Source organism: Cupressus sempervirens, chromosome 11 (genome assembly GCF_028749045.1).
Source record: "Cupressus sempervirens isolate cs-2001-9-10 chromosome 11, ASM2874904v1, whole genome shotgun sequence".
Lineage (NCBI taxonomy): Eukaryota > Viridiplantae > Streptophyta > Pinopsida > Cupressales > Cupressaceae > Cupressus > Cupressus sempervirens.
This window is the reverse complement of record NC_143128.1, coordinates 618273166-618287602: the sequence shown is the minus strand read 5'-3', so window position 1 is coordinate 618287602 and position 14437 is coordinate 618273166.

Here is a 14437-nt window from a genome sequence, read left to right as displayed (position 1 = left end):
CAAATTAAAATTACTAAATCTTGAAGTTTTGATAATATCATATGCATTTAAGTGATGCAGGAGCATCTTGCATGGAAAAATTATTGAAAAAAAAAAAAAAATTTGTGGAGGAGAGAGAAAGTGACAAAAATTATAGGAGAAATAATAAAAAAATAAAAAAGGGGAAAAAGGAGAAAAGAAAGAAAAAAAGGATTTCTATTTTCGAGGTGCATAGGTGGCATAATAGAAAAAATAAAAAATAAATAGTTGTCATTCCATTTATCAAGGTGTGTGGGTAGAATTCTAGAAAGTTATGAATATTGTAGAAAGTTATGAATATTGTAGAAGGTTATGGAAGTTGTAGAAGGTTGTGGAGGAATTCTAGAAGGTTGTGGATAAGTCGTGCATTGGGTGATAAGTGCCTATTTAAGCAAGGCATATGAGCATTTCTAATCAAGCTCAAGGAAAAGCTTGAGAAGGAGAAGCTCAAGGAGTAGAAGCTTGAGAAGTGGAAGCTTGGGGAGTAGAAGCTCAAGGAGTAGCTCGAGGAGTAGAAGCTCAAGGAGGAGAAGCTTGAGAACGAGAAACTTGAGAAGTGGAAGATTTGGAAGGAAAAGCTTGAATGCGTGAAAGTTGGAAGGTGTGAAAGAGAGGAGAAAGTGAAGAGTGAGTTATACTGAGTCCGTAGACAGAGTGCCGAATGTGAGGCAGTTTACAACAGGATTGTGATGGACTTGTGAGTGTGTAGACAGAGCGCCGAATGTGAGGCAGTTTACACTTGGATCTTGGATTAGGTTTGTGAGAAGAGCTAGTGGCTACAGTTTAGAAACAAGGAGGTTGCTTGGTGGCTTGCGAGCACAAAGTTGAGATCTCAGAGGTTTCTACCAGAGTGTGGATCTGGACTAGCTTGGGTTTTGGATTGGATCTTGAGAGATCTTGCAAAAATGTTATTGTAATTACTATTGGATTTTCAAGTATAATAAAATTGTCTTCATATTGTTGCATTCTTGGTTGTGAGTTGGTAAGGGTGGTGTGGCCCTTCGTCAGTGATATCAGAGCGTACCGACATCAAGTGGTATCAGAGCGGTACTCCATCATTAAGTTTGTTTTTGTTTGAAGTACTCTTTAAGGGGTTGTATTTTGTTGGTAAACAGATCTGTTCTTTTTTTATTATGACTCTTGAATGCCCAAATTATGAACAATATCTGATTACGAGCGGTTGAAAAGCCACTTCTCGATAGATTGGCTTTTCTCTGGATTAATAGGTACAACTCCCTATGGTGGATTTGCAACGAATTATGCTTTATTCCTAAAACTAATACGGGGGTGTGTTCTTGACCTGAGAACAGAAGAGGTAAAATTGAGCCAGACCTCACATAACACCTCAACATTAAAAGTAGAACGATTTTTGAAAAAAATGGATTTGGTGGACATCTCCCAAATTAAAATTACTAAATCTTGAAGTTTTGATAATATCATATGCATTTAAGTTTGTTTTTGTTTGTAGTACTCTTTAAGGGGTTGTATTTTGTTGGTAAACATATTTGTTTTTTTTTATTATGACTCTTGAATGCCCAAATTATGAACAATATCTAATTACAAGTAGTTGAAAAGCCACTTCTCGATAGATTGGCTTTTCTCTAGATTAATAGGTACAATTCCCTATGGTGGATTTGCAACGAATTATGCTTGATTCCTAAAACTAATATGGGGGTGTGTTCTTGACCTGAGAACAGAAGAGGTAAAATTGAGCCAGACCTAGCAGGATCTAACTTAGGTAGAAAAAGGTTTTTGAATAATTGATTAAGTTTGTGAACCCACACATCTTATGAACTCACAATGCTTAATGACTTAAAATAGCATAACAACTAATACTGAACTGAATTAACTAGGATCTGAACTACAGAGAAGACGAAGCTAATTGAAAGGGAAAAACATTTAAGAGATTCCTCTTTGAAATTGCAATGACACTACTTATCACATTTGTTTGCTGTCTTGAAACAGGGGAATAAAACTCCATTCTTTCCATGCTTCAATCCAGATAAAAGAGAAAACATATAACTAACAACTAACAAAAATGGAATAGAAAATAGTTGATACAAAATACCATTCAATTGACTCTGCAACATCAAGTACTTCACACAAAAAATTCGCCGACCTTTTATTAATCTTTCAATTTCATACATATAGGATTCTAAGATGACCATTACAATAGAAGTTCAATCGGTTCATCTCCTCAAAGAATGACAAATGGCAAGAAACCAATTTGTTGTATTGCAATAATTACATAAGAAAATGAAAAGGGGGCAGAATGTGAATCACTTCATATTCTTCCCCTTTTCGACTTTTTTTTATAGGCCTTAGCAGGAACTATGATTGGGATTAGTTCTTCATGCCTAGGCACGTGTATGTTGGTGTATCCCAAGAGCCACTTAGAATGCTCCCTGGCCAACTCCTTCACAACATTCAATTGATTTGGCAATTCCTCCATGGCCATGTGTAAGCATCCGCTAACTTTCTGGAGTTCTGCAACTCTGTTTTGATTACTAGAAGATACATCAGTCAGACTATCTAATAATTTGGAGAAATTCTCCTTCATGATGTTTATCCCAATGAGTGCTTTCCCTTGGCCACTAGTCTATGACTCTGTATGTAGTCCCCTCATGAGTTCAAATCCTCTATCTTGGGTCCTCTTCACTTTATCCTCTGTTTTCTTAAGTCCTTTTTCTTCTAATAAGATCATTTTTGACTTGATCTGCATGCTCTGAAGCCATTCAAACAGAGGTTTGTCTCACTTTGGCAAGATTTTTGCTTTAACGACTTCTTTTACCTTCATTTGAATGATCATCTTCATAAGAGAGATACAATCATTGCTCTTCGCTCTTTCTCCAACCAAAGTATTGCTATTTGCTAAGATGTTATCCTTCTCTATTTCTAATCTTAAGATAACATTACCAATTTGTTCTATAATAGAGGCTCTCTCTAATTTGAGCTTCCCAATCTAGTCTTTACCAATTGGGCCAAAGTACTTATCTTATTGAAGTTGAGAGATAAGGGCTTGAACTTCAACAACAGTAGGATTTCTTGTTACTGATACTCTGGAGATAGTTGCTAGTGGAGTGACCAATTGTCTGATGAATTTGTTCAACTCTTCTATCTCAGCCTTCATCCTAACTTTTGACAAATTCAAGTTTTCCAATTGTCCCTTAATTACTTCATTGGATGACTTCCATAAGCCAACATTGGTGTCATGTCTGGCCTCTCCAAGGTCCACTAAGTGCAAAGTAAAATCATCAGTAGTCATCTCTTCATTTCTTCTTTGTTGGGCTTGGATATCTCCATTGTTAGGTGCCCTATTTCTAGATCTTGCCCAAGTATAGACAAGGTTTTTTGCTTCTTCACCTTGGTTAATGCAGATCCATAATGAACTACAAGGGATATGATATCCTTGGTGGGGGTGCTTTCATCTTTCCTTTTTCTCTTTCTCTCCAAAGTATCCTCTAACCAAGAATCAGTGCCTATCACCTTGGAGGCCATCCTAAGTGAGTCTATGCTAAACATCTTCTTCTTGACTAGAGTGATTGTCATCATAGTTGAAGAGAAGGGATTCTTCGGGGCTTGAGAAATGAGCTTGGAAGAGCTTTGGCCTTTCTCCACCTTTGAGGCTCTCTTATTTGTCTCATCAGATTTAGTAGATTCACTGCTACTGCTCTTTCCATCTTCCAAATCTACTATCTACACTGGGGAGCCACTTGGTTGCAAAAGTGTAGCACTTACTGGCGGAATTGGGCTATGATGAGGTGAGGGAATTGGGGTGACATGAGGAGAGGGAACTACTGTAACATGAGGAGAGGGAATTGAGGTAACACTATCCTTTGGCTCCTCCGTCTTCTTCTCCTCAGCATCAGTTTGGGTTCCAATAACTAGGAGGGAACCATCATGACACGTCTTAGCTATGGGGATGCTCCTGTCTAGAGGTTGGTCTCCTCCTCCCAAAGGTTGAGCTAGTCCTTGAGTGATAGCTAGTGTTATGCTTGGTGTAGCACTCTAGGAGGAAGAGGGAGTTGTAGTTGCTGGAGAAGCTTGAGTGGTTGTACCTTTACTTTGGCTTTTTTTGGTTGTCCATTTGACCCATTTCCCTGTTCTTTTGATGATTCGGGCCATCATAGTGTCTAAATCTTCCTCAACACCCTCATAAGGCTCCGAATTGATAAGAGAGTTTCTTAACTTAGTCAGATATGTATTACCTTAGAGATATAGGGTAGGGTAGGAGTAGGGGTAGGGTGTAGGGTTAGGGCACTATATAGGCTTCAACTGCAGAGGTAAACTGGCCCATCCTTTTGGGAACCAGATTTGCCTATACATATATTGCCCATCATCCTCCAATCCTTCAACATTAAGATTGATATTATATGATTTTATTTTCTCCATTGCAAGCCTAGCGAAAGCACGATCTCAACTTTCAAATTCATCTTTATAATCTGCCCAATAATCTTCAACCATGGTAATGTGTTTGATCAAACTCCCAATTTGCAACACCTTACTAGCATATCCATTCGGATCAAACATAGGTCTCAAGCCTCATACATCTCCAATTTGTATTTCATCTCAAACACTTTGAGCATATTCTTTGCATCAGATCAAGACTCACAACTAAAAGTTCCTACTTTCATAAGGAACTCATATCCCTTCTTCTTCAAGCTTTTGCTTAGCACATTCACCTAGACTGCCTGCCTCACAATCTCTATCAGCACAATCATGTCACTCAAAAACCTGGGCAACTTCAAGGGGAATCCATCGAAAGCTACAAGACATAAATATGAGAAAGATGAGATCTGGATAGAATAGCTTTCGAACTAACTAATAGCCACCATTGCCTCCGGACTGAATCTCCTCTCTAGGCATCCTTGGAGTTCCCTGCAAATTCTCATTGTGAATGCATCATTAACTTTGACATACTCCGCGTAACTATTTTGCAATTGCAAGCATGGATAGAACTCACAACACTTCACATCATCAGGAAAGTTTTCTATTCTTGGAAGGCCCAACCATAACAGTAGAGATGCTAACATGTAAATTAGAAAGGAAGGCATATAGAAAGTGTTGTAGAACTTCGTGGCATTGAGAGCATTGGAATGATTTTCACTTACCTCACGAGCCCAATCAATATATTGCATATCTGAACAAATAACTTGTACCAAAAGGAAATATTGTTCAACGAAATTTATAGCTTCTACCTCACCTTTCAGTCTATGCAGGAGAACCAGAATGTCTACAATCTTAGTTTTGAGATTAGTACCAAATAGAGTTTTAGGGACCTTACTCTTGGCGATCTTTGAATTTTGAAACCAGGACTGCATAATTTCCTTCCTCCACACTATCTTCCTTTCAAAGAACTTAGAGACTACTCCTCCTATTGTCAAGTCCAAAAACTCCTCCCATTCTGGATCTTGGAGGCAATTCACCATAGTTTACCTATCAATGGAGATTAATATTGTATGATCAGGTAACACAATTTGTCCAGTATCTAGATTGTAGTGATTTATGCATTCATAAATCAATTCTAGATTTTGGACTGCCACTAGGAAACTAGCTGCCTCTACTAGTCCACACCCTCAGAGCTTCTTAGTTATGGGATGAATCAGCTCTGACTTTAGCCTCCTTTGGAAATCTTGCATATCATAAAGATGGAGTGAAGTATCCATGAAACTCTATAACATGGACTTGATTCCATTCAGTCCATCAAAACTCACAAACCTGGTTGCCATTCTGTCTAAGAATGAAATAGATTCAAATTTCAAATCTAGATGAAGAATAGGATATTGAATTCACAAATAAAGACTATTTGAAAGTGCTGTGCAATTTAACAGAATAATAGTTCAAGAAAAAGTGGTAGTTTGAATAACTATTATGTTTCCATCTATATAGGAGTCTCAATTCATCCATTGATCTTCAGGATTTGTGCCACATGAATGAATTAAAGGATAAATCCATTGAAAAAGTAAATATCGGAGCTCTAACAGATATTTCTGTGTCTTTTCACTATTTCCGTTGGCCCAATGGTAACTTTCCTTTCTTTCATACTTACTTTTCTATTTCCCATTAAGTTTCAGATAATTATGAGCAGAGTACCCCATAAGGAAATATCCATCTAATTGAATTATGATCATTATACCTTTCCCGCAATGGTTAGATTGTTTCCATTATCATCTTAATATGTTTTGTGTGTAATTTGTGGGCCCAATCCACTTACAAAGTTGATTTTCTCTTGAATGCAGAAAATGATCCTCATGGGTTGAAAACCTACTGAGGACAAGACGATTCTCATATTTTGCCTAGGCTTTCCTTTAAACTTTATCCTTTGAGTTAATATTTCCTTTGGGTTCGAAAAATCTTAAAAGGACTGCAAAAGTCAAAAAGGGGCCCACTTCCTTATTTCTTTCTTTTACAATTGCCTTTGGCAGAAAACATTCTTCATGGATCAAAAGCCCGCTGAGGAGAAGTCAGTTTTGAGTTTTTCGCTTAAGATGATTCTGAGCATTGTGATGAATCCTGAATGTTTCTTGATGTAGAATATTGTAGTGAAAATAGGGATTTTCCATAAAATAGCTCATTATCTTCTTACATAGGCCCATAAACTTCATTTATTACTCTTCGTGAAAAATCTCTTTCACGGGTTGAAAACCCGCTGAGGAGAAGGCGATGCTCAATTTTTTGCAAGCTTCCTTCTTTCATTGAAAACATGATAAGCCATGAAGAAGCCCAACTTTGTGAATAACCTTTGCATGTTGCAAGAATCCCCATCGAATTAGGTACTAAGCTACCCATAAACTCACAACATCAAGGAAAACCACCCGACCATGAAATGTGGAAGAAGGGAAAGATGGAAAATCCAATGGAGACTCTTTTCACCTAAGGGGAATTAAAACTAGACCCATACATACCTAGGCTTAACTAAGACACAAAATTTTTCACTTTTGCAAAATGGTTACAGGGTGAAAAGTTGGGCAATAGTTGGCTCTGACTAGGGACATGGGTAGACTATACCCAAGTAAGGAACTCAAAATCTCTAGTTTCACAAAAATAAAAGGTGGCAACACAAGAAAACTAAAACAGGGAAAAAAAAAGGAAGAAAAGGCAAGGAAGGAAAATTAACTAGGAAAACACGGAAAGGAACTAAACATAACCATAATACAATACAGGGGTTAACTGTTCTTAGTTTGAAATTTGATAAAGCTTCAGATCTTGACCATTATAGGTCAGAGGTAGCACTTCGCCATCTTGATAAGCCAATTTGAAAGAATTATTCTCGAATGACTGATGAATTATGAATGGACCTTTCCACAAGGTGTCAAACTTTTTATGGACCCTTTGGAGCACTTCACTTATCCCAGAGTAACACACTATCTCCTACCATGAATTTTTATGGTCTTGCCTTCTTATCAAACATATTGTTTACTTGCATCTGGTGTTGTGTGATGTGATCCACGATTTCTTCTCTTTCCTCTTCAAGCTTGCTCAAGTACAAAATCCTATTTTCTAAACCATCTTTATAGATATCATCTTCAATCACTGTTTTAATTTTTTTCATAGCCAATTCCAAAGGTAATGGGAGATTAGCCTCGGTTCCATAGACTAATTCAAAAGGAGATATGTCAATCACCCTCTTAGGTGTTACTCGATCTACCCACAGTGCCTCATGAATTTTCTTGTGCCAAGTCTTTTGATTATCTGACACCAATTTATTGACAATATTTATCAAATTCTTGTTACTGGAGTCAGCTTGACCATTTCCTTGTCAGAAATAATCAGACGAATGACTGACTATGATTTTATGCTCAAAGAAAAAATTGGTAATCTCAATTGAAGAGAAATAGGTTGTGTTGTCCATTACTAATTTGATGGGAACACCAAACCTAACCAGCATGTTTTCCTTAATGAATTCGCATACTACTTTAGAAGTAGTTTTCTTAGTTTCTTTGGCTTCCACCCACTTAGTGAAGTAATCAGTCACAGTTATCACATGCTAGTGACTGGCACTAGATGTTGGGTTAATCGGACTAATGAAATCAAGACCCCATTGTTGAAAAGGTCTCTTGATGATGACCGGTCTTAACGGTACAACGGCTAATTGAGGACGCGGCGAACATCTTACATTTTTTGCATTTTGCCACCCAAGAATAGGCATCCTTGAACATTCCAGGCTAGTAATAGCACTATCTTAATATTTTGAAAGCCGTGACTAAGGATGAAGAATGCCCTCCATAGGCTTCATCATGAAATGTTTTCAATAGCTTTTCTTGTTGTTGTTTGTCTACACATCTAAGGAAAGTGCCATCTATGGCTTTTTAAAACAATTTTCCATCCCAAATTACATACTTAGCTGCTTTCAATTTAAGATCCCTCCTTTGTCTTGCAGTTAGGCCCTCTGGACATTCTCCATATGTTAGCAGATAAGTAATATTCTCAAACTACAGATCATGAAGACCTACAGCTAAAACTATTTTCTTTTCTCCCAATTCTTCTGATTCTTCAGCGACCTTGTTTTCTACAATCGCCTTGCACAAGGCATTACCCCTTACTAGCTTGGTAGGTTTAATTTCTATATCATACTCTTGTGTCTTTGCTATCCATGTTCCTCTGACATTACACCCTACATCCTGCTGTGTTAACACAATTTTTACTACCACATCTAGGACATAAACGATAGAATGCGAATGCAAGATGTAAAATTGAAAATTTTAAAGTGCTTTGACTACTACAAAAGCATGTTTCTCAATTTGTGAGGAGTATGCTCATGAAAACTATTGGGGTTTGTATCCCTTCATTATTATCTTGCATAAGTATTGCTGATAAAGTGTGTTAAGAAGCATAGTAGTAGATGATGAAATCCCACTTATAATTCAGGTGACATAATACTGGAGCATTAGCAATAGTAGTTTTTATATTCTAAAAGACCTGTTTTCTCGCCTCATTCCATTTGAAATTTGAACTTCCTTTCATCATATTCATAATACACTTAGTGGTTTCTGCAAAATCTGGTACAAACCTTCTAAGGAAATTCACCTACCCAAAGAACAATTTAACTCATGTTTTATTTGATGGCAAGCTCAATCCTTGAATAGCTTCAACTCGTTTAGGATCAATTCTAATACCCTCTTGAGAAACTATATGACCAAGGAGCTTTCCCTTCATCACACAAATTTTTTTTTTTTTTGGATTGAGCGAGATTCCATGTTCTTGACATCTTTGTAAGACTTTCTTCAAATCTTCTATGTGATCTTTTCTCTTTTTTGAAAATACGGTGAGGTCATCTAGATATATAACTATAATTCAGTCCTTTAGATCAGAAAACATTTTACTCATACACCTTTGAAATGTGGCACCAACATTGATGAGCCCAAAGGGCATTCTATGATATGCAAACGTACCCCAAGGCGTGGTGAATGTTGTCTTATGCTAGTCCTTCTCTTCCACTTCAACTTGATTGTAACCTAAGAACTTGTCAAGCATGGACATCATTTTGGATCCAGCCATTGTTTGTAGTAAGTAATCCATATTGGGGAGAGCAAAATTATCCTTTAGAGATGCTTGGTTCAAATTATAGAAATCAACACAGATCCTTATTTCTCTGTTCTTCTTCCTGACTGGTACTATATTAGCTACTTAGGTGGAGTAATGGATGGGATAGATGATTCTTTCTTTCAACATTTTATCTACTTCCCAAAATATGACATCTGCTACCTTAGGATTATAATTCCTTTGTTTCTTCCAAAAAGGGATTGCATCATGTTTGAGGAGAATTTGATGTTTTATCTCCTTGCCTCTATAGCTTTTCAAGTCTTCATAACTCTAGGCAAGTACATCCTGGTATTTTATAAAAAGTAGCTTGGCGGCTTCTTTCTCTTCTAGTGAACAACACTTACCAATATTGATCATTTTAGGACTATAGACATCACCAATATTTACTCCTTCATACTCACTAGTAGTAGGCCCCTTTTCCGCCCTCTTTTGCTTTATGTAGCCATCATGTCTATTAAACAATTTTTCCAAAGACACAAAGTATGGAGGAATGATATTACCTCATAATTGGATTTCACCCATTTGATTTTCTTTTAACTCGTGATTAGAGTCTTCATTATTACCTTCATTAGATTGATGTTTGGAAGTAGCCTTGTCATTTTCTAAGAATAGTTGCAAGTTCTTGTCATCTTCGAAGACTTGCCAAGATTCTATATTATCTGGAATAGAGGCTCGATATACAATCTTGATCTAGTACTTCTTATCTTTGAATTCTAGATGAGGTAACAATAGAGAAGCAAAAACTAATAAGGAATCAACTTTGGTGTTCATCGCCCTTGGCACTGCTTTAATAGAAAAAGCATCTAGGCATTCTATTTCATCCCAAACTCTATTTCTATAATTCTTCAACTTGTGATTCTTCACAGAGTATTGCCCTTTAATTTGTCTTACAATGAGCTCTGCATCACCTCAAGCTTAGACGATCTTTATTCCTTTTTCTTTTTTTGTCATTATCCCCAGTAGTAAGGCCTCATACTCTATAGTGTTATTCATATTCCCAAACTCCAATTTGAAGGCCATGGGTTCAGGTTCTCCCTTAGGGGGTACTAACACTACACCTGCACTAGATCCTGAAGAGGAGCAACTTCCATCAAATTCTAGTGTCCATATGCCTATTAAATCTTTTTCCTCATTGGGAACTCCTTCCCTTAGATTTTCATTTCTTTGTTCATCCAGAACCTCTTCAGTAAATAACATGTAATTGCCGAACTCCAGCTCTTGGTAGAGGATCTGAGCTTTAGGATCATCTAATTTTAAGACAATAAATTTTTCCTTTTCTTCAAGTTCTAATTTGACTTTCTTACTTTCTATGGGTATGACTGCCTGAGTCCAGTCCAACTTTATTTCTCCTCTTAAGTCTCAGCAAAAACTTTTACTTAAGAGAAGCACATAGCTTGCTGGAATATCTACCACTAGAATGGTCAGTAAAAGTTTCTTTTCTGGACAAGAGGCTAAGGCTACTTGAGCATCTTTAATCTGCCCAAGCAAGGGGACTTCTTTAGCATCCATAGAGTAACATCTCCCATGAACTTTAGTAAGGTTGAGACCTAGGGCTTTAGCTACAGAATAAGGCATAACATTATCTGATGCATCTGAATCTATTATGCAATTGCTCAATTTGCATCCATTGCTATACAATGAAATATAGAATGGATCAGGTTTTTGCCTAGGAGAGGTTGCTAAAATAGTAGAATCCTCTTGATTAAACAGGTTCGATGTCAAGGTTTCATCCCCTTCTTCAACATTCACATTGTGATTTAAATATGAAGTATTCCCTTTACCTTGATCTACCAGTCTTTTCAATTCAAAGGGGTGAGACTTCAAATAATCCATAGGAGAAATTTGGATTTTTGATTCTTCATAGAATTGAATGAAATCAAAAGGCATTTTGTCCTTACCCATTTGAGAAGTTGATGCTCCTTGATCAACATGAATATTATTCACTGAGGGATTGGGATCATTCCTGTGAGGATGACTAGAGGATTGATTCTTTAGCCTTTGACCTCAAGTAAGCACTGTATATGAAGCTTCATCAATGGTCGCATAACATTCGCCCTTTGGTTCAGAATCTGACTCATACTCCAAAAATAAATTTCCAAAGTTGCCATTTGAGTATGAATCTGACTCTAAACAAGGAGTTGTAGTGTTCAACTCATTGGTGGATAATAACTGCATCATACGAGTAGTTCCCAAACAACTCTCACTATCATGATCCATTGTCAAATGAAAGACACACATATTTCCTTTCTTTGGTGTCACTTCAATTGGAAACCTAGGTTGTGAGACTATGAGCTATGAAAATTTTCCATCACTGTTTCTTCTTGGCAAATTTTGATAATTCTACTGGTAGGAATTATTGAATCCGAGTAATTGCCTTTTTACTGCTACTAACTCATTTGACAGTTTCTAAATCATTTCATTAGACGATGTGGTGTTACTAGAACTTCCTTTAGTTTGAAATTCTTGCTTCCATTTTCTCGCAGAAATCAAGTCATCTTCAAATTCAATTGCCTTCTTTTGTGCGTCTACTAGATCCGTGGGATGTGCCCTTCTCATGTCATAATTGATATCTGGGGGCATCACACTTATGAAGAAAGTTTTCAGATTACCAGCAGTGGGCCTGTCAGTAGTTGGAATTCTACTAGTGATCTTATTGAAATTAGCAACAAAATCCCTTATACTCATGGTAGGTTTCTTTTTAATAGATGTCAACTATGTTAGCAAGACATGTTCATCTTCTGTAGTCTTAAATCTTGTCTCAAAGGCCGTTCTCATTGTATTCCACTTAGTGATCGAGCCATCATCTAGATGATAGAACCAATCTGCTGCACTTTCTGTCAAGGTATCCACAAATAATCTTATGGCAACATCCTCATGTGCAACTCCTTAGATGTGAGTAGCTACAAAGAAGGCTTTAATGTGTTCATCTGTGGTAACCTTCCCATCACCTGAAAATTTAGGGAAATTCTTCCTTGAACGAGCCAAGAGTGGATGATAAGCTGTTAATGCTAGTGGTCTTGTTGCTGTAGCCCATGGAGCAGCCATAATTGTTTTGGCAAGGTATGGCCAAAAAATGACAGTTGGGGGAGCAATGATTCTGTGTAGGGCCAATACCTGGCAAGTGGTATTTGAAGTGTTTTGATTCCTAATAGGGGAAGGTGGTCTACTTCGACTCTTCTTTTCACCTTTATGTTTCGAAACGTCTAGGATGGGAAAACCAAGTTTTGCAAGTTTATCAAAAATAGGGTCTTGCCCACCCTGTTCTTTGGTACTTCTAAGGAACCTTGTTTGTTCCAGGGTGGTAGGTTAGTTTTGTATTTGAGCTTCACGTTTCAATTGTCTTTCTTCTCTTCAGATGTCTCTACTCTGAACAACCCTTTCTAAAGCTTTGGCTCTTGATTCTTCATCTTCCAATACTTGGCTAACATTCCTGTAATGTTTAGTATTCCTCCTATTTCTCCAAACAAATGTACTAAGGGATGAAATTATATCTTCTTGGTCGTGTTGAAAATCAAGGTTAGGTTGGAGCAATGGAAAAGTGTTCTCATGAGGTAGTACCATTTTTCCTCATGATATAGGCTCATTAGTCAAGCAACTATTTGTATCCACAACAAAGTCACCAAAAATCTGTTGGTAAATAGATTTGTTCTTTTTTTATTTTGACTCTTGAACACCCAAATTATGAACAATATCTGATTACATTCAGTTGAAAAGCCACTTCTGGATAGATTGGCTTTTCTCTGAATTAATAGATACAACTTACTATGGTGGATTTGCAATGAATTATGTTTTATTCCTAAAACTAATATGGGATCATGTTCTTGACCCGAGAACAAAATAGGTAAAACCAAGCCAGACCTAAATAGGATCTAACTTAGGCAGAAAAAGGTTTCTAAATAATTGATTAAGTTTGTGAACCCACACATCTTATGAACTTACAAAGCTTAATGACTTAAAATAGCATAATAACTAATATTGAACTAAATTAACTAGGATCTAAACTACAGAGAAGAAGAAGCTAATTGAAAGGGAAAACTGTTTAGGATATTCGTCTTTGAACATGCAATGACACTACTTATCACATCCATTTGCTGTCTCGAAATAGGGGAATGAAATTTTTTTCTTTCCTTGCTTCAATCCAGATAAAAGAGAAAAAATATAACTAGCAACTAACAAAAATGGAGCAGAAAATAGTTGATACAAAATACTAGCCAATTGACTCTGCAACATCAAGTACTTCACAACAAAAATTTGCTGACCTATTATTAATCTTTCAATTTCATACATATAGGATTCTGAGATGACCGTTACAATAGAAGTTCAATTGGTTCATCTCCTCAAAGAATGACAAATGGCAAGAAACTAGTTTATCGTATTGCAATAATTACATAAGAAAGTGAAAAGGGGGAAAAATGTGTATCACTTCATCTTCCTCCCCTTTTCTCCCTTTGTTCTATAGGCCTTAGCAACATCTATGATTGGGATTAGCTCTTCATGCCTAGGCACGTGTATGTTGGTGTATCTCAAGAGATACTTGGAATGCTCCTTGGCCAACTCCTTCACAACATTTAATTGATTTGGAAATTCCTTCGTGGCCATGTGTATGCATCCACTGAGTTTTTGGAGTTTCGCAACTCTATTTTGATTACTAGAAGATACATCAGTCAGACTATCTAAGAATTTGGAGAAATTCTCCTTCATGATGTTTATCCCAATGAGTGTTTTCCCTTGGCCACTACTTTGTGACTCTGTATGTAGTCACCTCATGAGTTCAAATCCTTTGTCTTGGGTCTTCTTCACTTTATCCTTTGTTTCCTTAAGTCCTTTTTCCACTAATAAGATCATTTCTAACTTGAACTGCATGCTCTGAAGCCAT